The following is a 25,758-nucleotide window of genomic DNA, read 5'->3' on the forward strand; positions in this document are numbered from 1 at the left end:
CACTGAAATTTTGAATTCATTATTCTGAGGAGGCTGTTTCTCCTTAAATAGAAGTAGTTGATGGTGAGTGACAATTCTTTGGAATTGTGTATCAGCAATAACGCATTGCTTGTGTCAGCTGAAGAGAAAGGTAATTCACAGTAATGTTTATTAACTAATTAGGTTTACATAATGTTTTGTAGTCCAGGATGAGCTGGGGAGAAAACTGTTTATAAAACTTTTGTGACTGTTTTTTCTCTTTTTAAAATAAAACAAATAAATTAATTTTTATTTACAGCTATAAAACCTGAGATGATGAGTTGAAGTTATGTTCTATTGAGGGCTTTTTGGAGTGTTCATAGTAAGGAAGGTTCTAGGCAGATCCATGCAGAAGCTCAGTCTCACTCACTATCCTGTAGTGGAGGGCTTCTATCCCTACATTTTCTACCCTTGCTGATTGAAAGAGATGAAATATGAACACTGGTTAAGCCCTCAGCATATGTAAAACTGCTGGTGTCTGCTACAAACCCAAAAAGCGGAGTTAAGGCAACCCAACTGAAAGCTCACCAGTAACTTAAAATAACTTTATACAGCATTTCCGTGCTTTTATTTACATTTGAGGAGTTTTGATGACCATCACCACCTATTGAATCTGAGGAAACAAAAAAGCAGTTTGCACAGTAATTGCCATTGTGTGGCATATTGAAAGACCTGAGAAGTAGAAAAGAAGGACTTTAGGAAACTAATACCAGGGGCAGACTTGCCCTGGGAAGGTGACAGCTAGCAGAACAACAACTCTATGAAACATGGAGAAACAGCAGCACAAACAGGTGAGGTAGGTGTAAAAGTGGTTGCTGCTGAGTCCAGTGTTTTTCCAGCAAGCTTTTAACTCCCCATGTTTTGATCTAGCAGGAAGTCATCATGGAGCATGGCTTTCTTTATCACTCTCTGCACTTTTAATGTGTCAGAAAATTTCAGTCGCAGCCATTAGAGCATTCGTACCAGCACTCAAGTTAACTGATCTGGCTGCAGGTCTGTTTAGGCTGCCTCTCCATCACCATAGAGGTGCTCTTCCAGTAACCCCTGAGTGATCTAAAGGAGCTTGTTTCCTTCTCCTGGCTCTGGATGGCTGTGGTGGAGGCTAACAAGCATGTGTGTGTGTGTGTGTGCTGCTGTGCTTGATGAGGAAGAATCACATAAGTGTGACAGGGAAAGAAACCTGCAAAACAGAGATTGTACCATTTGCTTTGAAAGAGTTGAAATGTGTCATTGTATTGATGTCTTCCAGACCTGAGTGCCATAACTGTGGGGCAATCACTAAAGTGTCTGGGATGTGCCTAATTGTGCATGGTTTCATGATACAATATAAGATTAATTATCAGCTTGCCTCTGTCAAAAGGGAGAGTCTTATTATCCTCTCCCAACTCCTCATCCCAGCTGTGATTTTTGTGGCATACTTTGAGCCAGAGCTGGCTCTCATCTGAGTGCACAACAAGAAGTTCAACACATTTAAAAGGCAGAAAATTCACCCAGCATATAAAAGCCGGTGATGGATCTCTGTGGCAGTGATTAGAATGAGTTTACTCCATGTAAAACAGAGTGACAGCCCAGGACCAGGTAAGGGAGGAGCAGAGGTTATCACATTTCCTTTTCAGCAATAGGGAGCATAGCCTATCACAAAATCATACAGGAGCATACTGCCGGGGGATGGGTAGATATAAGTCCAATTGTGTTTGGAACCCACGTCTTAAAAAAGGAACCCACTAGGCCGCGGCAAAATATCCAAATATGGATAACATTGTAAACAGACCAGTGAAGAGATTTTTGATTTTATTTCCAGCACATCAGTCTCATAATACAAAAAGGAGACATGACAGCTCACTGATCCACCCCAAAAAATGCCTCCTCCAGGAGGGCTCATACAGCAATACATAAAATCATCTCAATCTAGAGTTCAGCCAATCACACACAGAAAACACATATTGACAAGCATTCTATCCAATCCCACAAAGTATACGTAATCGTAGCTAAAACAAAGACTGGTTCATAAGAGACAATGAACAGAGCTCTATTCATGCTAACCTTCTAAAGAAATACATTAAATAACCTTGTTGCCATCCTAAAACCAATTCTACAGAGATCTATTGTTATTTGTCACGTCTACTGCTTGGGAAACTTTTCTGCTTGCATGGGAAACTTTTCTGCTTGCATTTGCAATGCTAACAAAACTTCAGTCTGAGGCCTATACTTTTTTAACCATTTCCTAAAAACCCTCTAACCTTATGGATTCCAACACATACCTCTGAGGTACTGTGCTGCATTGCAACTCTCTGCAGTCACAGCTTCCTTTAAGACTGGTTTTACATTAAACATTGTGCTATGCAGGTTTAATCAACAAGGAACAATGTACTGCACCACCAGAAAATTAGGCACCTCTACAAGAAACCAGATTTGAAACAGACCAGGGCTATTCCTTTAGATTATCAGACAGAAAAGAAAAAATCAACAACCTTCTAATTGTTTTTCTCTTTTTCCAAGAGAAAGGAAAAACAGGATTTCACTGTTGACCTTTTAATGTGAAGGGCTACTGATTAACCCAGGTCTTTTCAAAGATAATGGGGTTAACAGCATGAAGAAGGGGAAAAGACAACATGGAAAGGGAAAACGGACAGAAGTCCTCACGTCATTCTGAGCCTAAACTCACATGAGAACAACACAAAGACCTGGGTTATGCACAGAGCATTGCCCACCACACCATCCAGGGTGGTTAAACCTAGGAGAGCAGAGCATGTGTGTGTTCATGCAGTGTGTTCATGCAGTGGTTGTGCTTGGAGGCAGAGGCAACACCCCCTTGAGGCATGCTGCAGCTTCTGTCCAGATCCCATATCTGGGCAGAAAGTAGAGCTGGAGGAAGAGGAGCCCTGCCCTGATGTTGCCTGGATTTGTCCCTGTGCCCAGAAGCACAGTGATGCTCCCAGACACAGAAGGATGTACATCCAGCATGAATGCAATCTAGCTGAGAAAATGATGGTTGAAAACATGAGACAACACAGAAAATGGTCACATCAAAAAACGACTATTCTTTTTAGGGAAAGTACAAATAAATTTCCTATCATTAATCTGACATCCCAGGCTGACTTTCTTGCAGGACATAAGTCCAGGCTGCTGTCTGCTAATTTTCCATGACTCCTCACTCCCTCCTGAGGCATAAAAAACTTTTCTGGGCCATTACTGCTTAGCTGCACTGCCTCTGCCCCCTGGCACACTGCAAGGAGCCTGGAGGGGGGAAAATGACAAGGAGGTGAGGAGTGGCTGAGGGACTCAGGCTCTGTCTCAGTACCACTGGAGTGATAGTTGCACCTTGCCATGCCTTGGTAAATAATTGTCCCTAATGGAAGAGAAGGCTCTGCCTTTGAACCAAGCCTTGTATTGTTAGTGAGGACACAACCACTGGTGGCACAAGGCCATGTGATGACACCTACAGCAAGGGAGAAAGTATCATCAGCAACCTCCAGAAAAAGAGGCAGGAATTGAAATCCTACGCTGGCTACCATGGAAGCTGGATTGTCACATAAAAGCTGAACGGAAGCAGTGGATGCAAAAACTGGGGAAGAAAATGAACATTAGCTATTTTTATTGTATCTCTGAGAGAGAGAGATGAGAACAAAGAATGCCAAAAGCATAAGAACAGCTGATAAAGGTTTACTCAGCTCAGAAAATCCTACTCTAACATTTCTTATTCTATGAAATATAAATTAAGCCATTAGTACTTGAGGGGGTTTTGATTTCTGAATATGTACAAATCTAAATGCATTCTACTTGGTGTCTGAAAACCTTGAAAGCCTGAGAAGACTTGAGATTATCCTAGCTACACAAATAGGGCATTCTAGGAAAGTCCTCTTTTATTTCTTACTCTGACCTAGGTAAAATAGTGCAAAGTTGCTCCTTATATGAAAAGACCATATGCTGTAGCCAAAATATTTGGAGTAGATCTTTAGCTAAAAATTTTTTAATGGAATTAGTGCAGTTTACACCAGTAGAGCATCTAGGAACTTGAGACAAATGTAGCAGAGGAACAACATACTGCTGAATCAGTTTGCTCTTTTTATTTTCAGTTAATTCCCCCAAAACTGCCTGTGCATGCTCTAGGCATTTTTGCAAAGATTTGGTTTAAATTCACCATGTTGCTATGCACTTAACTGTGAGTTTATATTTTAGCTCAAAGAATTCATGTGTAGGGTGGTTGTTTTTGCCAGACATGAGTCCACAGAGGAACAAAAGGCATAGAAATAACAAATAATAAGAGCAATTAGAAAGCAATGATAAATCCTCAGAAACATAATTGAATGTGTTGTAATTTTTAAATATAATTTATGCTTGAGACTTTCCTCCTCCTCTATACAAGCCCCCAGTACTGAAGAAGTAATAATACCCTGTGCTACTAGGTGGGCATAGGAAAGAATATGGCTGGATCTCGTGGGGGCTCAGAACCTCCAGAGGTGCAAGAAGACTTAACATAAGGATTTCAGAAAGCCAAATTCAAATTACACAGTCTCAATCTTCTGCTTAACCTTTTTCACAGTGAGCCCACTGAGGAAAGACAGGGCCAGGATTTTGCTTCAGGATAAGCAACCACATAGGAAAGCGGAAAATGCCTGCCTGCAGCAGCTTATGGATGTGTCTGTACTGCCCTTTGTACTGCACAAGGGTGCTCTGGACAAGACCTGTGGTGGAGCACAGAATCTGCTGCAGCAGACATGACATGGAAGGTTGGTATCCATATGCATCTTCCATGAAATATGATCATTGCAGTAATCCAACTGCTGCAGTTTCTGAATTCTGGCTGACACATTGAAGTTGTTGCTTTGAGAAGGTCACTGCAGCTGGGTTTAGACTCCTCTGCTGGATGTGTGATCAGCAAGAAAGAGATGTAGTCTTCATAATTTGAGCCAGACAAGCCATCAGGCTGTCTGAAGCCTGGGAAGACTGTCTGACTTTAAACAGCATTACCAGCAAATTATTTTTTCCAGGCTACTGCCCGTGTGTGTGCATGTGTGTTATTGACTCTGGATTTTTAGTGCCTCTTAAGATGTACCCAAAGGACAGAGCTTGCCCAGGAGTTGAAGGTAACATTGAACTTGAAGATGACAATGAGAAAGGGTTATGCTGGCCTAAGGCAGGGAACTTGCATCCTGCAGAATTTAATTTAGCTGGAGAGGTAACCAAAAGCCAGTCTGTGCCCAGGAATGAGAGGGGTGGGGAAGGAGTGGGGAGGAAGTGCCATACAAATAAAAAAGCAGTGAACAAGTTATGGAAAACCTAAGAAACTAAAAGCTTAGCAAATTGGGATTTAGTGCAGTAGTATGGCAAGTGTCCATGTAGGAAGTTGGCCTCTTAAGCCTGTGGCTTTTCACCATTTTTCCTATCAGTATCAGCCAAAATGGGTCTTGATGATGACGGGGAATTTTGAAAGGCACCCAGGCCAAGCAACATGCATGCTGCTCTAATGTCAGCAGTGGCTAATGTGTGGAGGTCTTGCTGAAAAGAAGAGCGTAGAATTGGGTGACTCAGTCCAAGGGGAGGCAGCTCTCAAAGGACAGCTGTATCAAGACATCTCTAAACTGAGATGGGTGGTTCTGCCATCACTGACCAAACTTTCCGTGTACTCCCTGCAAGGAAAAGAGTAGTCTGCTATTAGCAATGACCATGAGGTTTTCCTATGATTAATCTTTACATTTTGGAGTCAGAGAGAAGCTGTTGGCACAGCTGCTGTAACCACATTGGAACAGATCTTGGTGGGTTGAAACATTAACTTGGTCATTAGATCAAGTATTATTTATCAGATGGTACAACATGTTAGTCTCTAATCACCTGTTTAAAGAGATCAAAATCCAGCATTATAAAATCATTTTATCTTGAATTTAGTAAGTTTTTACTGGATTCTGTATTTACAAAAGTGACTTTCTCAACACAGAACGCATCTTGACTATATTTCTCCAGTGTTTATTGCCCAATGGAGTAATTGAATGCACTTCAATAGAAAGTAAATAAAGAGATTTGGAAGAAAGGAAGAGCAAAAAAAGCAAGACCTAACATCTATTAATTATTTCATCTTTATGTATGTAATGCATCGGTTTTAGATGCACTCACTTGTTAAGTTATTATACAGTTGTTATGGAAGCATCAAGCTGTTCACTAAGCCAATGCAAGGCATTTTAAGCAGCACTAAGTGTAAACTGAAAAGAATTCATGTTTTTTTAATGAGGTTTTTTTCTTGTGTTGTTGTTTTTTGCTTGTATTTTCATCCCAGAAGAAAATCCAAATGAAAACCAGAGGCCTGTTCCTGCCAGCTTTTGCAGAGTTAAACCATCCCATCAGCTTTAACAGAAGAGTAGAAACGTTGGAGAATTATCCATCTGAACAAAACTTTAGGAATATCAGCTAGCAAGATTGATTGCAATTCTGTCTTCAGTGCACTGTTGATTATATAACAAAAATTGTTTGATTTCAAGACATAGAGGCCCATTTTCAGTTTTATTATTATGTGTCATTTACCTAAAGCACACTAGACTAGATTCTTTGTTACTTTGTACTCAATATAAGCATCAACACTCTGTTTAGCAATTTGCACCGTTTGACCACAATGTCAATTTCCAAGTGAGAAAGCTGATCAAGGATATGGCTCTGGCTGTTACATTGTGGTGTATTAGTAGGTAGCTTCACTTTTAGGGATCACCATTTTTTTTAACCTTTTGGTTAATAAAATATTTCCAAGTAATACCATCAAGGTATTACTTGGAAATATTTTATTTAAATGGTGTGAGATGAGTTCTTTCAGAGGAAAAATCTGGTTTCCTGAACAATGAGATAATTACCAGCTTGATTAGAGAGACATCCAGACCTGTTCAGAGCCTGTGATGAAATAGAGGTAGGGCCCATGGCATTCTGTTCTTTATCGTCTAGATGCAAAGGCTGGCCCACCAACAGCACACTCTAAATGTTTGGCCACAGAAAACAGAATGGACAAGGTCTGCATGGACCACAGTTGTCATCTGGCCCAGCCTCCCTGCTCAAGCACATCCTAGACCACAATTGCACAGGAATTGCATCCAGACTGTTCTTGGATATCTACAGTGAGGGAGACTTCACAGCCTCTCTGGGCAATCTCTCCCACGGCTCAATCACTTGAATAGTAAAGAAGTTTTTCCTCATGTTCAGATGAAACTTCCTGTGCATCAGTTTCTGTCCATTGCTGCTTGCCTTATTGTTTGGCACAGCCAATAACAGCCTGGCTCCATCCTCTTGACACACTAATCCAGATGCTCAGTCTTGCAAATCATCATTTCAGAGCAGGACTTGAGAAAAGTCTAGTCCTTACTTACAAAAATTGTAGTTCAATGTTAATGGTGACATTTCCCAATGAAGTCAATTGTTTGTCCTTTTTTGTTTATTCCTAAGGGCCTCAGAAGGAGGTTAGAGTAAGGTCAGGAAAACCAAGGGAAGTTGTTTCCACCTTCAATAGCTCTACTGAAGTTACACAATCAAAATACCTTTATTTTCGAGAATTTTCAACTGATTCAGGTTACTGAGACATTGTGTCTCAATAAAGAGTCAGCACACCATTGATAGTAATTATCATCATAATCATGTTTACAGTTGTGACAGATTGCAAGTTAATTAGACAACTTAGAGATGGAAGAGAGGACAAAAGAAAAAACCAGTAGCTACACCATGTTTAGTGTGGCTACAACAATTTTTTTATCGGTATTTATTAATTTCACTAAAGTGTCTCCTGTACTGTGTTTTTTGAAAGAGAGCTTGGGGCCACTTCTGTGGAGGACACTGCACATAAGAAGGATGAAATGGGAGGAGAAAGATACATCAATCACACAGATCACAGAGCACACAGCAGAGTGCCTCACATGGTGGAAGAAACCTGTGTTTAGGCACCTGAGTCTCACACCTTCAGTGTTTTAGACTCAAGAAAAACACCTTAAGTAAGGCAAATACCTTTTTACAACGAAATCACTTCCCAGGTTAATGGCAGAGACATTTAGTGGCTACCCATCCTCAGCCTTATACCAACTAAGCACATGAGGTGGCATGTTTCTGTTCTGAGATAGGATCTAGGAGATAGGGTTTAGATGACCCTATGAAACCACCTCATGATTTGCTCTCATTCACAAGAGGTGATATCTCACACAGCTATCATCACCCTTCAGCACAACTCCAGCTGAAAGGAAAGGATCTGTCTCATTCATTAACATGAGAGCATCATGTATGTCCCTGAGTTTCATCTAGTGTTAATCCTTTTATTTCAAAGCTTTTTTCATAGGATGTGTTAAATTCCTATAGAAATACTTCCATTGATCTTGGATTTTGCCTTTAGCACACTTTACTTCTGTGTCTGTAATAATCTGATACACTTTTTTTAACTATGAGAAAAAATCTTTTTTTTTGACTACAGCAACACTGATTGATTCTGTGCTTACAGATAGATTTTGTTCTGTGGGCTTTTTTTCACTCATGCTTCAGAAACGTATTGGTCGGTTGTATTCCCATAACTGAAATAAACCAGTGGCACAGGAGAAAACTGCCACATTTGCTGAAACGCCACAGACAAATTGCTATTCCTTTAGCTAACCTTATTTTTTTTATTTCCCAAGAAATGTGCTACAGTTCTAAAAAGAACAATTTCAAGGGAACGAAATGCTCTGCCTTTATAAAGAAAAATGAGATAAAATTGGAATGGGGAGAGAGTAGAGATATTTCTGGTTATTCTGAAAGTTTTTACTCTTTCCCAGTAAAACATGATTAAAAGAGTATGCAAAGTTCAGGGCTGTTGGGTTTTCCTAAAAGACATGAAGACTTAACTCATTGTTCAGGTGAGAGAGCTCATTTCAATGAATGGTGGCATTTAGCAAATTCTTGCAAGACATAAAGTTAAAATGCCAATTCTTTAAGTTGCCTCATGCTGGCAGGTGCCCCTGTGTCTGCTGGATCTTTAAGAATGAGCACAGGATTCCATTCAGGCACTGACATTTTGGGTAAATAGGCTATTTTTTTAAATGCCATGGCATACTGGCTGTGCTTTTAGATATGCTCACATGAATGAGGTAAAGAATGGGAAGGCTGGGTGTACAAACAAACCAATGAAAGACAGTAGCTGTCTAACTTGAGCCCTGTTCGTCTGGGGAAAAGGTCCTTACACTTTTGCTCTTTTCACTTAAATTGCTTTGCCATTATCTGTATCTCTAATTTTCTTGCAGACTTTCCCTGGGAACAGAGAAAGGAATGGACATATTAGAAGGATCAGACAGCTGTGAGTACAGAATCTATTGTGCAGTTAGAGTCAGATTATTGTGGGTCTGCTCCTGGGACATGCCCGGAATACACAGCCCTTACTAAAGTCACCATAAGCAACCCTCGGCATCTCACAGACACAGTCCACGGCAAAATTAGGAGTCATCCAGACTGTTGCTAACATTGACAGAATTTTTAGACCTAAATCCATAAGAGATTTAACCTCCTAAATCCATGATTCCCAAATTACTTTGACACTTGCGTGTCCCAACAGATATTTATATTAATTCATATGCCTGTGTGTCCACCAATACACACACAACTATTGATGACCTATTTGGCTCTTTCTAGAATATCTTTGGAGCAAGACTTTCCCTTATTACAACCTCATCAAGTAAATAGATGTTTTCACAAATGTAGAATCTACACAATAGAGATAAGACTTGGTATAAGAAAACTGGAATGCAGTTCCTAAAGAAGTTGAAAACTTGTACATAAACTGTTAGATAGTCTATTTTGACCAGCATCCAGATGTGGTTCCAGGTTCACTTCTGTGAGTGGTAAAGAGTCTTTTCAACTTTTTAAAAGATTTGATGCCCCCATTGGAGTGGAAATACCAATTATAACCCAAAAATTTTCTGATGTCTGAGGATTACCTAGATTTGGTTCTATGGTTGGTGAGTTGTGAAGGCAATGAGCAATTCTAATGCTATATTAAAATGATTGGGACACTAACATAATTGGTTATTTCAAATACAGGTAAATTGTTTCCTTCTGCATGCTTTTCATGGTCAATTTAAAATTAATGGACCAGTGTATTAGGCTGACACATTCACCAGGTGTCAAATACCCAGAATGGTAATGGAATGTTTAAACAGATTGAAGGAAACAAGGACAGATATCAGTAACAGCAAAACCCAGGTTTTCTAGAATGGCAAGGGAAAAACACCAAAACACTGTGAGGATAAGAGTTCTAGTTCTGTTATACATATGTGTATGATAGACCCTACTTTTCATTTTCAGAGTTGCCAACAGGAAAACTGCTTTAAACATGAGGTATAACTGTGTGTAGGCAGATTTATGTCTTAGCCAGCCCTTTAAAAGTGCTGACAGGTGTTGGAGATGGAACTGACATTGAAGGAACTCTCCGCATAAGGTGTCAAGGCTTGTTTTATCAGCAGATGGGCAACTAAACACTGTTGAGCCTTGAAGGCAATGCTGTCTTCAGGTACAAAAGAGGAATTTGTCTTAGCTTGATTTATGAGGAGAAGTGAATTATGGTATGTGGTCAGTGTGGATCTAAAGTTAAAAGGAGCCTTTCCTGCCTGTAGGAATCTCTCTTGCCTATTTCCAAACCAAGATACCAGTCCTGGAGATATTTTTTTCTTTTTCTTTCTTCCTCCCATTGGTTGCAGTAATGTGAGGTGGTGTTCATTTCTTTGTGGTCCCTCTGACTTTCACCCTTTTGTCTGGATTGTGTTGTTGGCAGGTAAACTAAAACCTAATAATTTTTCAAGATAAATTCAGCAAAATTTTTCAAATAACACCTCTCACACACTTTCCTTACTATTCTTTTTACATCTATAAGTTCTTTTTTTCCTCTCTTTCCCGTGTTTTGATGTTCTCTTCCCCTTCTTTATTGCATAGCCCTTGCCCAAGTTCCCAAAGCCTGAACTCTGTTTTCATCCCTAGATATCACTCTCTCCCTCCTGCTTTTTCCAATTTCCTTTCCCCCTTAAATTCTCTTTTCACAGCCTTTGTCTGGCTACAACTGTCACAGTATGAGGGGAAACTGGTGCTTGACCTGTTGCTCTTCAGGCTCTCACACACTCAAGCATGGATGCTCCAGGGTCACCAGGTTTTTGTCTGCTGGAAAGAGCAGAGAAACAGAGAGACACATCCCACCAGTGCAGCACATCAATATTTAATGGTACAGAAAAGTACTCTCTGGGAATGGACACTAGTTCTTCCAGTGGATATTAATAATGAATTACAGTCACTTTTAGTTGTAGAGTGTAGCATGTTTTGAAGAATGCATTTTCTTTTGGGGGTCTGTTTCTCACAGTGCCCACTTCACTGGGTCATGGTGATGACTGGTAATAAGCCAAAAATGTGGCTATTTAAACTTGAGGGTTGTCCTCCTGTCATTAACATTAAAGAAAAATATGCCACATTAAGGTCTTTCCTGATTGATTTTTTCTAAACATGTCAAATGACTTCATTAGCTTTTAAGATAGCATTGATTTGAGCAAGCAAACTGATGCAGAAATATTAGTGAAGGCATCATTAGTGTGTTTTTCCCCCTTTTTCAAGATTGACTTAAGATACTTCAGTGAGAGTAATTTTTTCCATTGAGAGCCAAACACTGGCTTAGAGAGTATGGTCTCATGACATTTATCCCATCCTACTTAAACAGAGAGCTTTGGGGTCTTTTAGTGCAATTCATTTCACAGAAAATGCATTGTTATGCCTGAATATAGACTTATATCCAAAGCAGGACATTTCCTGGTCAAGTTTGCAAAGCTGTGACAAAAATTTCCCTGAGTCACTTAATTAGACCCTATCTGTGAAACATTTATCAATGCAATTGCCTTCTAACAATATATTCTGTTCTTCCACTCCTGCCTCTGACTGAATTTTGTGTATATTTGTTTGTAGGTACAAAGAGTAAGGTCTTCCCATCACTTGAAATGAAATAGATCAATTTATCTTTCACTATTGTAATTATGTCACAGTAATCACTTTGCCCCACTGGCAACCTCCACCTTAGTTCCCAGGAAGAGCTGCAATTTGGTTTCTTTACCAACTGAGATCCTCATTCATCTCATGATATTACTCTAAGCACAGTCTGCAGGTGAATTGTTGTTTTGCTTTTGTCTGCAGCTGGACTGAAGGAACAACTGTCTGTATTATTCACCTAGGGCACTATTAAGGATGAAAATAAGAGTTAAAGATAATGGGAATACAAGCCTCCCTAAAATTCACAGTGGCACAGTGAAATTTCATGTCATTTGCGAGGAGAGGAGTAGATATGGAGTAACAGTGAAATTTATCAGGACTATAAGTGGAATTGACCACTTACTAGTGCAATTAATTGTGGATAATAGACTTGCCAGAAAATGGATTTCATATTATTACATTTTGACATTGCCACAGAATTTATGTATACAGATTTATGTATATTCCATCTGAAGTGGAAGCTCATAAAAACCTTCTCCTTGCCCCAATTGCCCATCTGGTAAAATCAAGAAATATTCAAATATATGGTCCTTTCCATAAATGAGGATGTTTTGAGCACATAAAGGATATATCCATATATATACATATATACTGGATATATATACATATGCCTTGGATATGTAAATGCTCTACATTTACTTTCAGTACTTCCCCTTGACTTATTGCTTTTCCTTTATCATTTCTGTAATGTTTTCATTTCTTCCCCAAATTCTCAGTTTGAAATGGTTTTAATAGTCCCTTGCCAATATAATTTCCACAGCATGTATTATTTATTTAGATGTTGTTAATAGTACAATATTTCAACTGTCAAGAAAACTGATGTCTAGACTTTCTCACTTCTTTGGTTTGAATGACAAATAAGTTACACCTTCTGGGTATATTTCTTAATGATAAACAGTAACTATCTCCCTAGCTTTGTAGACCTAACAAGAGGAAGGACTAAGCTTTCTGAAGGAACACATTATTTCTGGGTTGTACAAAGGGGGTCATGTCAGTATTTTTCAGACCTGCAATTCAAGAATTTCTAATTTCAGAGTAATAATGTATATTAATTACTCCTCAAAAGCAAATTTTGGAAGTCTCAGACTTGACTGGAAAGCACTTATATTTCCATTTCCTCTTCTCCTTCAGAGCAATGACTTTCAGTGGTTCTTGTCCAGGGAAAAGCCCAGTGAAATCAAAATTAAAGGTCCTACAAACCTCTGTAGAGTCAAGTCTTAGCTGAAATTGTAAATGAATGAATCAAATAAAAATATGGGAAGGTCTGTTCCACTTTCATGAAGGAAATTTTTGTAGGTTTAATTTTTCCCTTGTAGTCTACCACTGTTGCAGAAGACCTTAAACCTTACAGCAACCAAAGCATTCATATTCTTTAACTTATTCATGTAAATAGTACCTGTTTTTTCTATAAAGCTCCATTATTTTATTTTAATTCTGTAAACGAAAGTAGCATCAAGGCTTCTCCCTGGCAACGTATCTCCTACCAATCACTGTCTCGAGACCTCTGTATTCTGGATTTCCATTCCAAATTAAGAGCATAAGTACCCTGGAGAAAGAGCAATATACTCCCAAACAATAACTCTTATTTCAACTGTATTTCAAAACGTTGCAATACGACTCTTGGAAAAACTGTTACAGGGCAGTCAGCAAACGCATCACATTGCTCCTTTTTTGTGTCCAAAGTAGTTGACCGCTCCAGGGTGTCATATAAGATTCCTCTGTTGGCCTGGGATCTAAAGGAACTCATCTAATCAAGAGGTCATGAAAACCTCCAAACTGAGCAAGCCAGCGAACCCACTCTCCAGTGGCTCTTAATTTATTGTACAATAAAAGAAAACAAGCGAGTCCTGTTATGAATGACACAGTTGCAAGTGTTCAATAGCTCTCCTGGGAATTTAACTTAAGCTTGTGTAGACATAAACACTATATTCCAGGATGATTTCTGCTGTAAAAATACCAGAGAACTTCAATGCAAAACTTATCTGTTGACACACTAAAATACCAGAAAAGTATTGCACAGTACCATAGCTCATTCTAATTAAATTGACTCAGATTTTTAAAGTTCTCTTGACAGATTGTGCCACCTCTTGTTCCTTGTCATCATTTAAGTATAGCTACTCAATAAATGTATCTTCCTTCATAAGAAATAACACCAACAGTTTGTTTCTTGGCTTGAAATAGTAATTTTTTCTCTCAAAATTTCCATGTAAGGTATAAGGGTAAATTATAGATATATATCTCAGGCTGTGTTTCTTTCTACAAGCCTATATAATTACATCGTGACTCCTCTGGATTATCTTTTTGGAAATTAATGTGTTTAAGCTTAGATCACAAGGAATCTGTCAAAGAACCAAATCTACTTCTGATCTTGAACATTTATATGAAATTATGATTTTATACATACTCATGCCTATACCTATACCTATACATATATATATATATATATACACACCTATACCTATATATATATAATTGTCATTCTCTTTCTCTTTATATATATACATATAAAGAGAGAGAGAATGACAATTCAAAGCAAACTCTGCTTATGCTTATGTGCATTGCATGTGTGTATGCATGTTGTATGTAGAGGGAGAGAAATGGGAATCCAATGACTAAAAGTTGAAATAGCAAATACAACATTTGAATATTTGCTATCTAAATAGCAGTGCTTTCTCTTTTTTTCTTTTAGGGGCTACCTGTGTCAATGTTTCAAAGAAAAATATGCAAAAAAAAAAAAAGAAACAACCTGATTAGAAAGCAGTGTTGGACAGTGGATAAAGTTTAAAGACATACATTTCATTGTGGCAGCTTCATTGCTGTACATGAAATAAGAAATTGCCAATAATATTATGATCTGAAAATATTATGGTGATGTAAAAAGTGTTTCTTGAGATTTTCAATGCCACCTTTGAGAATTTGCATGACAGAAATAAATTAGATGTTGTACAAAAATCCTAGGAACGCCTTCCCAGAAGGAAGTACAGCTGATATGTGTTAGTCTTTTGTTTCCAGCAATAATACAGAACATTAGGTAATGTATGTTTCTCACCATCAACCCTCACTCACATAAGTTCAGTTAAGGACTGGGCAGCCCCTTTGAACAGCAGTTGTAGGCTCATACCACCTTCATTTACTATTCAAATAGCTTTATTGTCAATGTTAGTAAAAATATAATCTTTTCTGTGCATTATATTATTCTTAGATAAATTAATTCTGATTTTAGTGTTGATTAGAAACAATCCAGAGACACTGTTGGTGACATAGACACCTAAAAGTTATGATCATGCTCTGTAGATGCAGGAAAATTCTGTGTATTACTACCAAATCAAATAAATTGCAGCAGAAAAGCTTTTAAGGACATTCTGCAAATTATTCTTAGGTGACAAGAATATGCCCATCTTATCAGCCAATACAGTTTGGTCACTCAGGAACTTTGATTTAAGTTGCAGAGAGATGAGGGAATTTGCATTAGCTGGTTTTTAAGGCATAACTGTAGTTTATATATTTCTCCAAGACAGTAATATTTTTCAATACACTTTTCCCCAAAGGTTTTGATTGCAACAAAAAATGTCTTTTCATCCCATTTTCTCACAGCTCTTAAGACTGAAGGAAATATGACAGACTATCTTCCCTATCATGATTTGTCTTTATGCTTTCTATATAACCTTTCTATCCAACTTTTTGAAGTTGCTTTACAATCCAATAAAACTAACCCCAAATTACTGCTTAGAGCTTAAAAGACAAATGCTTAAAAGAATGTTTGAATACTTGTTGTTCTCATGGGACCCAATTAAGAGAATGTAAATTTCATTTTTCAGGCCCCGATTTCAAAATGATGATAAATAAAATCATTGCTGCAGATGCCAAACTGTTGCCCTGTGAAATATGAACGATGTGTTAGTGCAATGTACGTGTATTCATTTGCATATACACAAATCTACTAATTGCTAAATTTGGAATCTTCATGTTCACAAATAATCTTTCCAGGCTGAGCTGAAAAAGCACAGTAATTCTTGTGGGACTAACTTTAAGTTAAGCATTACAAATATATTCTGTTGCATTTCTTTCTGCTATCTCATGCCAATTCCCACCATATATTTAAAAACAGTTTTTGAAGTCATTTCAGGAATAAAGTCTAAATGAAACTGTACATAGCTTTCTAAGAAAGAAGAGGCCTTTTTTCTACCTTTCATTGTCCCAGACAAGCAGAAATCCTCTTTTCCCTGCAACCTAAACTATCTAGACACACACTCAAGACACATTGCAGAAAAGTGCTACTCTCTGACACTGTCTGCTTTGAGCTTCTCCTTACAGTGGTGGTCAATATGTGAGCACATTAAAGACTTCTCTTCTTTTGATATGTGAGCATTGCTTTGGGATATGCTGGTCACATCATTTTCTCTCAGTAGATAATCATTTCCCATCTTCTGCCTTGCTCCAAGTTGGGATTTGTAGGGAAGGGAAAGGCTTGTCCTATTGCCTTTAAAACACAACTTTCTGGGGCTTGTGATGTATCTTGCATCAAAAGGGAAATATGACAAACCTATTGAATATCATCTAAAACTTCTCTCCTGTCTTTCAAGGACCTCAAACCCACACAGCCTTTCTTCATGTGAAATGCTTCTGCTGTTCTCAAGCTCATTTTCAGCACTCTTTTGACATTTATTTTTCTGCAATCTTTCTATTCCATCATGAAATAATGCTTTAGCATTTGCAGGCGGCTGTGAAAATGAGTACTCAAGTGTTACGATCTTCCAGATAGCCAAAATCTTGCAGTAATTCAAGGCGGTACTGGAGGGAACAAGAAAGCAGCTGTTCTCAGCAGAAGTCCCAAGTGGCACTCTCAACCTGCATCAATTCACTTCCTCCAAGGGATATTTGTGAAATTTGGTGCTATGACAAGACATTGCCAGACCCTGCAAGCCCAAGCACACCTGAGCATGAAATGTGCTTAAGTACTTTTCTTTAACCACCCCCAAGCAATTGTCATGACCACCTGCCCAGCATTGCAGGAGTTCTATGGTTCTGTGAAGTATTTCTCCTTATCAAGCTCTGAACTCTTTAAACTGACATTTAAACTGCATTCAGGAGCAATTTCTCTTATCTCTAATCCAGACAGGGTTTTGAAGAGGTGTCTGTTGGAGAGGCCTGTACTGACCTCCTATAGAAGTCAAACCCATTCTGCTTGGTACCACTTCTAACAGAAAAGAAGCCTGTAGAGGAGGAGATGTTGGCTGAAATGCAGCCAAGAGATTTCAGGGAAATCCTGTAAAATACAGTACTCCAGAGCAAGCACACTATTTGCCCCTGCCTAGGATTAGCCTGACTTGCCTTAGATAGTCATGAGATTTGCTCTAGAGTGCAAATGGTGATAAAGGTCCTCAGAAGCCTAAAAGGGCACCTTAAGAATTAGAAAAGGACAACTGCCATACTGGATTCCCTAATTAGTGTTACCTTCAATTATCTTACCTCTCATCTTTCAGTTGTATTAGTCAACTAATTTATTGGGAGAAATGTTGGATGACTGTGATGTCTAGTCAGCACTCTTGTTATTTTGTTATGACTCTGTACTGTTTTTCCATAAGACTGCAGGAGGACAAAAATTGTGTGGAACTCTTGGCCTTCTTGGTCCCGGAAAAGTTTCTTTTCTTCAGTCTGCATATCTTGCAACCATAGAGGGGAGAAGAAGGAAAGTCTGTGTTTCTGATCTCTTCTGTAGCAGTACAGTAACCATATTTCATATGCTTTCCTGCTGAGAAAATATGCTGCTGTTCTTCATGGAAAGACCAAAGATTTATATGTCCTGACTTTGAACTGTGCAAATCAATTCCAGCTCATGGCTTCAATAGCTGCATCAGTCAGAAGCTGTTGGAAATGGCCAGCTGGAGGCAGCAGATATTCCCAGGTTCAGTCAGACAGGAGCCAATCACAGGCATTTTGGGTCTTTAAAGTCAGTGTGACTTCCTCTGTGCTGTGCCACTAAGCCATTTCATTTATGAATTAGACATAGATGATCCTGCCCAGCTCCACACTATCTATGCTTTTAGTCCACTGAGATATCAGGTCTCCCACATGAAATGAGAAGTTGACTTGTAGATAGACACTCTGGTGCAATGTCAGTGCTGCCACTTAATTCTGATCAAATTATGCCTTTTGAAAAGAGAACAGAAACAATTTATCTAGCAAAAATCAAGTCCTTCACAGAAGACTCCGTTGTCTCCATTACCATTTTTATGTCAATGATTTGATAATCAGCCTTTTTGTTATAAAACACTTTCTCATGCAAAAATGTACAATCAATCATTTCTGTTTCCATTGCACACTGACATTTATTGGTACCTTTTATATGCAGTTTCCATGAATAGGGTTATAGCCAGATGAAGGGAAGAGCTGATTTGAACTTCTAGCTCACTAATTCTTTACAGATTAGCACTGTCAGCACTGATGGATGAAGGGAGAGATCTATCAGAATGGATGTGAGGAGTTTCACTCCTGCTTTGCAAATCATGCAGGAAATCCCAGTGTAAACTAAGCCTCTGCCTCTCACAAAAGTTAAAACACCACAAGCAGAGCAATAACCTCCCAGTTAAATTGGCTTTTTGTTGCTGCTGATCAAATTTCATATAATCCTTCCCGCTTGTTTTGTCTAGTGCTGCATTAGTGATGAAAGGCCTTCAGATTTATTAAAAGAATATAAAAGCAGAACAGAACAAATTAAAACAGCCCAGAAACTCATGAGCAGGGAGAAGTGCATAATGCCTTTCTGTGTTCTCCTGTTGGTGATCACAATTCCCATGGAAGTTATGTGGGTACAGAGCTATGCAACAGTCTCTAGAAGGGATCCCATTTTTTTCAACTGGACACCAACAAACTGAGCAGTGTTTTAATGCACTTTAAACTACATTCCCAAGGAAAAATTATCTCTTTTCTTCCTCACTAAAGTAAATGCAAAAGTTTAATTTCATGTCTGTGAGACAAGAGCAACTGGAGCACTCACTGGTGGTCTGAGGAGAAGGAATCTGTAATTTAAATATTTTTTTAGTTTTTTTTAATGTAAATGTTCCCTCTTTGTCGCAGACATCTTTTATGAAAATTCCTTTCCTGAGGATTTTTCCTCCTGAGAAGCTGAGAGGCCTCAGGAACAAAATGTAAACATTGATTATCTGCTGCTGTGGAATGCAACAGGTGCATCTGTGATTGGCCCATCTTGCATGTTTGTAATTAATGGCCAATCACAGCCCAGCTGGCTCAGGCTCTCTGTCCAAGCCACAAACCTTTGTTATCATTCTTTCCTATTCTATTCTTAGCTAGTCTTCTGATGAAACCTTTTCTTCTATTCTTTTAGTATAGTTTTAATGTAATGTACATCATAAAATAATAAATCAGGCCTTCTGAACACGGAGTCAGATCCTCGTCTCTTCCCTCATCCAAGAACCCCTGCGAACACTGTCACACCTCTTAACTCCCATGGTTGCAGACTGACCTTCCTACAGGATTTCCCCCTTGATATTACTTCAGGGCGGGCCCCGCACCATAGGCAAGGACACAGAGGTCCAGCCTTTAAATGAAATCTGGCAGATGAATTTTTGAAACTCCTTCCTCCAGCTTTATAACTTTACCTGATGCAGGATGTAGTTCCATCTTCTGAGAATTCTTCTTGTCCACATCCCTGAGACCACAATGCAGATACCTACAAAGAAGTATCTGGATCAGGCAGATTTCCAAGAACAATTTTTCATTAGAAAATAGTATAGACGTATTAAAAAAATTTACATTAATTCTCCTAATCCATTAGAGGAAATCACAAAGACTCTGGTCTCTCGTTCAATAGAACCACTGCCAGACATGCCCCAATTTTGCTTTAAAAATCTATGAAGTGCTGATTGTTGGCATTTATGAACTGTAGTTTCAGTAATTTCTAGTGAGATTGATAGAAGAAGGCAAAGAAGAGGTAACAGAAAGATCTTGGTCATTAAAGCCAGCCAGGGAAGGCTTGGAGGAGAGACCATTTCCTTTGTGAATATATTTGAGTAAATAAGGGAGCAAAGATCACTTTTGAATAAGTTTTCCCTTGGGAAGAAGAAAAGCTCTAAGCACAATAACTGGCTCTGAAAACCTTTAGACTGGAAATAGTGTGTCTCCTACCACTAGTTCAGTGCTGTTCTAGAACAAGCTTCTAGCTAGAGCTAAAGCAGTAAATGAGGCAAATAATTCATGGCACAAAGCCAGATAACTACTCCATGGAGGCATTATCTACTGCATGGCCAGTGCTGACTCAGTGCTGATATTAAACAGGGTCCTTCCAGTCTCATGCTCTTAGGAGCAGTGCCCTAAGATGGGAGCTGTCTCTACCCAAAAGGTCATTTCTCATTTAGTACTTTTAGGTCAGAACATTTAGTACAAAAGTGCAAATGCTAAGTCTAAAACTCTCAGGTTAAAATAAGACAGGAGGTGGGTTGCATTTTCTCTTAACAAACCTAATTTTGTGACAGGGAATTATTACTGCTTTTGATGGAATCCCTCTTTGTCTGAAGATGTAGGATTGAAAAAAAATCTATATTAAAGGTTATTAGAGCTTTATTATTGTCCTAAAAGAAGTCTGAAAAGGAGACAATGGGAGAAGTAACATCCAAGTTCTCTCACTTTTAATAGTTATCTCTCTTTACAACTTTCCTGAATGACTTTTCGAGAATTTCTGGCTTAGGCTTCTCCTAATTGGACCTTGAAAATTCGAGGACATGTGGCTGCATTAATTTCTAAAATATAATGGGTCCTTTATTGTGTGCTTGTAGTTCCTGTTGCAAAGTGGGAAAGGGGAAGGAAATTTCAGAGTGTCTTATGACTCTGTGTGCACTATTATGTCTTTCTTGATGATCCATTGATATGGTTTGCTACTTGTTGAATGGTTTATTAAATGCCTTTCAGCCCATGTTGCAGAGGCACATCACTCATTATAGACACTTCAGGTGCCATCAGCTCTGCAACAAGGGTCTGAGTAATAAAGACCCTTCTTGTTCTGGTGTGAATGCAGAGAAAGGGAAATCATAATTCAATCCTCTTTTCCAGCATGAGGTTGTCTCTTGACTTGCTTGTTATCATGGTTACTGACAGACTTTAGGCAAGAAGCTTATTACTTAGCTTTGTCTTGCAATATGGGTTTCTATGGCTGTGGTTAAACTGTGGGACAAAATTTTGCCCAGGCATAATGAGATCTGTCCCAATGTCACAGTCAGCCTCTCATAAAGAGACTTAACCATAGATTCACAGAATAACTGAGGTTGGAAAAGACCTCTAAGATCATTGATTCACAACCATTAATACAGCACCACCATATTCACTTTTAAACCAAATCCCTGGATCACATTCACATGCCTTTTGAACACTTTCAGATGTGATAATTCCACCACTTCCCTGGGCAGCCTGTTCCAATGCTTGACTACACTTTAACTGAAGAAATTTTTCCTAATAGTCAATTCAAATATCTCCTGGTGCATGTTGAGACCATTTCCTCTTGTCGTGTTAATAGAGCACATCATAGTTCTTCAAGCTTCTTTTTCTTTTTCTTTTCCTTTCTTTTTCCTTTCCAGAGATGGCACATGCCAAATTCCCCCAGGGTCAGTGCAGTCTGGGACCAAGATGTGCAGCCTCAGCTGCCACAAGCTGAAGGCTGCAGAACAGTCAGTGCAAATACAGCCAATAACACCATGGAGATGGCACAGTTGTTTCCATGGCATTTATTGGTATTTTCAATTCTTTACGAGTAGTGAATAGAAATGAAAAAAAAAAAAAGGCATTCTACTTTACAGAAAGAGAAAAGCATGCAGCACACTTTAAATTCACTATTTAGGGGATTACTTTTTAATCTTTATATTAGCTGTAAAATAGCTTTTTGTCAGGCAGCGAATCTCTTCCATTATGCATTTTTACATCATGTTTTACTGTCTTGTGTCTACACCTAACAATAATTACTAGAAGGAGTTTTGCATGGGCTTTGGTTAGATACTAAATGGATGAAACTGGATTTAAACATAACAAAAATGTGGTTTACTGTGAAGAGTGACTGGAGCATATTTCCTAGTGTGGAGCTGCCCAGTGGAGCAGCCATGCCTGGAAATGTTCAAATCCTGCCAGTAAATAACCCTGGGTAACTGGCTCTGACTCCAATCCATCAGTGGATTGGACTAGGAGATCTCCAGAAGCGTCTTCCAGCCCCAGAAATCATGTGATTGTGATATCAAAGCAGATACATAAGACATACCACCAGACACTAACCTACAAAGTACCAGGATTTCTTTTTGCTGATGTGAGTGGGAATTAAACAAGATCATGGGTGGTTTGCAGCCTTGACAAGAAGGCTGAGATGTGCATTGTTATAAATGTAGTGTTAATAAACCCCCCTTTCTGTGAGATCTATTTTTATTTTTAATAACTAAGTGGCACTTCCCACCTTATATATTGAACTTCATGAATTTTCCTTTATTGATATTCTCCATATTTTTATGTGACACCAGTATATATCAACAAATAACCTTCTCTAACAGAAACAATGGCTTTTATCACTTAGATAAAAGAGAGAGGGTTTTGTTTCTTAGAGGAGAAACAGGCACAAGAGAGAAAGAGATATCATACATAATAGGTTGATTTTGTAAAATAATTAATAGAAGACTCAGAACACATATTTTTGGCAATATATCAGTATTAGAGTTTTACAATTTCCCATCCTCTTTCTTTCTCAGTGGATTTTTCTTTTTCTCTGCAGAACAAGAAAAAAAAAAACCAACTTTCTTGAATAAATAGTTAATCAAAACTTAGTCTTGGAAGAAATATTGGTTTGCTAGAATTTTTTCTGCCAAAAAGCTGAATTGTAGGACATCTGTTGTTCTACTCTCTGCTACTGAAGAATGAAATGTCTTTTATTGTTTACTGGTCTGATCTTTGAAAAGGTTCACAAAACATGCTTGATAAATAATGATGCCTTCTTGGGGAAAAGATTAGATTTGGTTCATTGCTAGTTTTTGAATCATAGTGTGTTAGAATAAGGGTGATATAATTGCTTTGTCAGAATGGTTTTCCTCTCTTTTGGAGCTCTCCTTGGGTATTTTAGCTGGTATTAAATTGTTCTTTTTAGAATTCAGAGCAAATTTCGAAGATATTTAAATCAAACCCGGATAATGGCTATTAACTCTGTTTCACACCATTCAAACATTGTAATAACTAATATTGAGTGGGTCTTGCACAGGTCGAGCATGGATCTGAGCTTTTACAGTTCCTATTGAAAATCTAGAATTTTTGATAGGCTGTTCAAGGTCAAAGAATGGGCAGAAAGTTGTGAATGTATTTTAATTTCTCAGTATAAGAACTGCGGCAATAAAACCCAACAGCAGTAAAATGTTTTCATATAGACAGATTAATTTGCAGCAATTCTTATGAGCACTGAGGTGTTACGGACAGTTCAAGAAGATTCTGCACATGCTCTAATGTGCCCAGATAAGGGCAACAAGGCTGGTGAAGGGAGCACAATTCCTATAGGGAGTGGCTGAGGGAGCTGGGGGTGTTCAGCCTGGAGAGGAGGAGGCTCAGAGGGGACCTTCTCACTCCCTACAAACACCTGAAAGGAGGCTGTGGCCAGGTGGGGGTTGGCTTTTCCTCCCAGGCAACAAGTGACAGGACACAAGGATGTAGTCTTGGGCTGTGCCAGGGGAGGATTAGGCTGGACATCAGGAAGAAATTCTTCACAGAAAGGGTTATTGAGCTGCCTAGAGAGGTGGTGGAGCCACCCCTGGAGGTGTTTAAGAACAGACTGGATGTGACACTCAGTGCCACGGTCAGTTGACAAAGTGGTGTTAGGTCATAAGTTGGACTCAATGATCTCAGAGGTCTTTTCCAATCTGGTTAATTCTGTGATTCTGTGCTAGATATTACTGTGGCTCAATCATATTATTTCTAGATTTAGAAATATTTCCAAGTTTCTGGTACACCACCACACAGCATTGCATGCCATGCCACTTGACTCTGGCCAAGAATATACTGTACATTACCATAGCAACCATAAATCAAAGAGCAGATATTCTGCATATGACTTTGCATTATGTTAGTGCTCTGTCAATATCTTAAATTTCTCTAGTTTTACACAGTGACAGACTCACTGTCTGCACTGCATATTTCATGCTGTAAGGGCAGAGTCAGGCCTGTGATCTTAAGTTCCAATTATGGTGTCTACAAGATATGATGGCTACAACTCAGAAGTTTTGATAGACTAGGAAATTCAGATAAAAATCCCAATTGTTTTTTAAACCATCTTAATCTTTCAAGTCTAGGAAACCAGACTGGAAAGTTTTCAGGGAACAATGTGATTTGTAAAATTTGCCTAATTTCTTCCTCTTCTTTTACATTCTGCTCAGATTTCCTCAGCCATTACATATCTTCCCAAAATCACTGGAATGGCAAAGGTATATGAAAAGAGTGATTTAGAGACACAGACTTGATCTGCATTTGCAAATTCCAAGAAGAAATGGTCAATTTTTTTTACTTGACATTTAAAAGTTTCTGATGGACTCTGTTCTAGGCAGTGCAAGGCTTTTCTCCTTTAAAGCACAGAGTGATTAGACAGCAGTGGTTAGCACCGTGATGGGGCAGCAAAACAAATGGCTGAATGGAGGATTTAAAAATATCACTGTATTTATCCACATCTTTTGACTGGAAGAAGTCAAAGAAGAATGTAACTCAGGACAAAAAAAAAGGAAAAAAAGGAAAAAAAGGAAAAAAGTGAGAGCTCTTCTCTTTGTTTCTCATATAAATATCACTCTGAGAGCCCAAATTTAGTCATGCCCTCAGTTTCCTACTTTTGAAAACACACATACCAGCAGCATGCAGAGGATTTGCTAAAACTCCAGATTTTGCATATGTATAAATATTTTCCCCTTAGAAAACACCAAATGCACTCTGTGCCAAAGGCTCTCTCTGATACATCTGCACAGAACTGTGGCATTACTGTCTTTCCAAATCTATTGACCACAGCCAAAATTAACTGAAAACACATCTGTTAGAGAATTTCCCAAAGAAAAAAAAACACAACACAAAAATCACTAACATCATAGGTTGTGCAGCAATTCAAAAGCTCCAAGAATGAAATAGTACTTTGAATGGTGAATGGAATAGGATACATGTAGAAATCTAGGAAGCGGGTCAACTTTCATTTTAATTATTTCTTCATTGATATAATTAGCCACAGGAAAAAAAAAATATATACACACATATATATATATATACACACACATGTATAGATACACTTGGGACTTTTTTTGGTAAAGAAATCATGTGCTATTGTACCAGTTGCACCTTACTTACATTCACAAAGGTAAGTAAATTTCTGTAAAGTTTTGTGCAAAATCTGAATCATGTCACTGAGAATTTTTTTAGGAAATAATGTGGAACTTGAACAATATTTGCATGCAGAGTCTGATACTATGCATCAATGCACCTCTTTAAGGAGAAAAGCTAACTACCTCCTATTATAGCCATTATTAATGTAATAAGAAAATAATAACAGGTTAGCTGTTACAGCCATTTTAAAAGTACCTGTTAGAAAGGCAGAAGAAACTATGACAAACATTTTAAGCATCTTCAACTTACTTGAAAGTTTCTGATAAAGTGTTATTAAATACCTAAAACTAAACAATCAAAAGTAAAAGTTCTAGTATTCTGCACAAGCTCATCTCTCTGAGTGATTATCTAGTG

Source organism: Melozone crissalis, unplaced genomic scaffold (assembly GCF_028551555.1).
Source record: "Melozone crissalis strain CALT ecotype California unplaced genomic scaffold, PUWL_Pcris_2 ptg000013l_1, whole genome shotgun sequence".
Taxonomy (NCBI): Eukaryota; Metazoa; Chordata; class Aves; order Passeriformes; family Passerellidae; genus Melozone; species Melozone crissalis.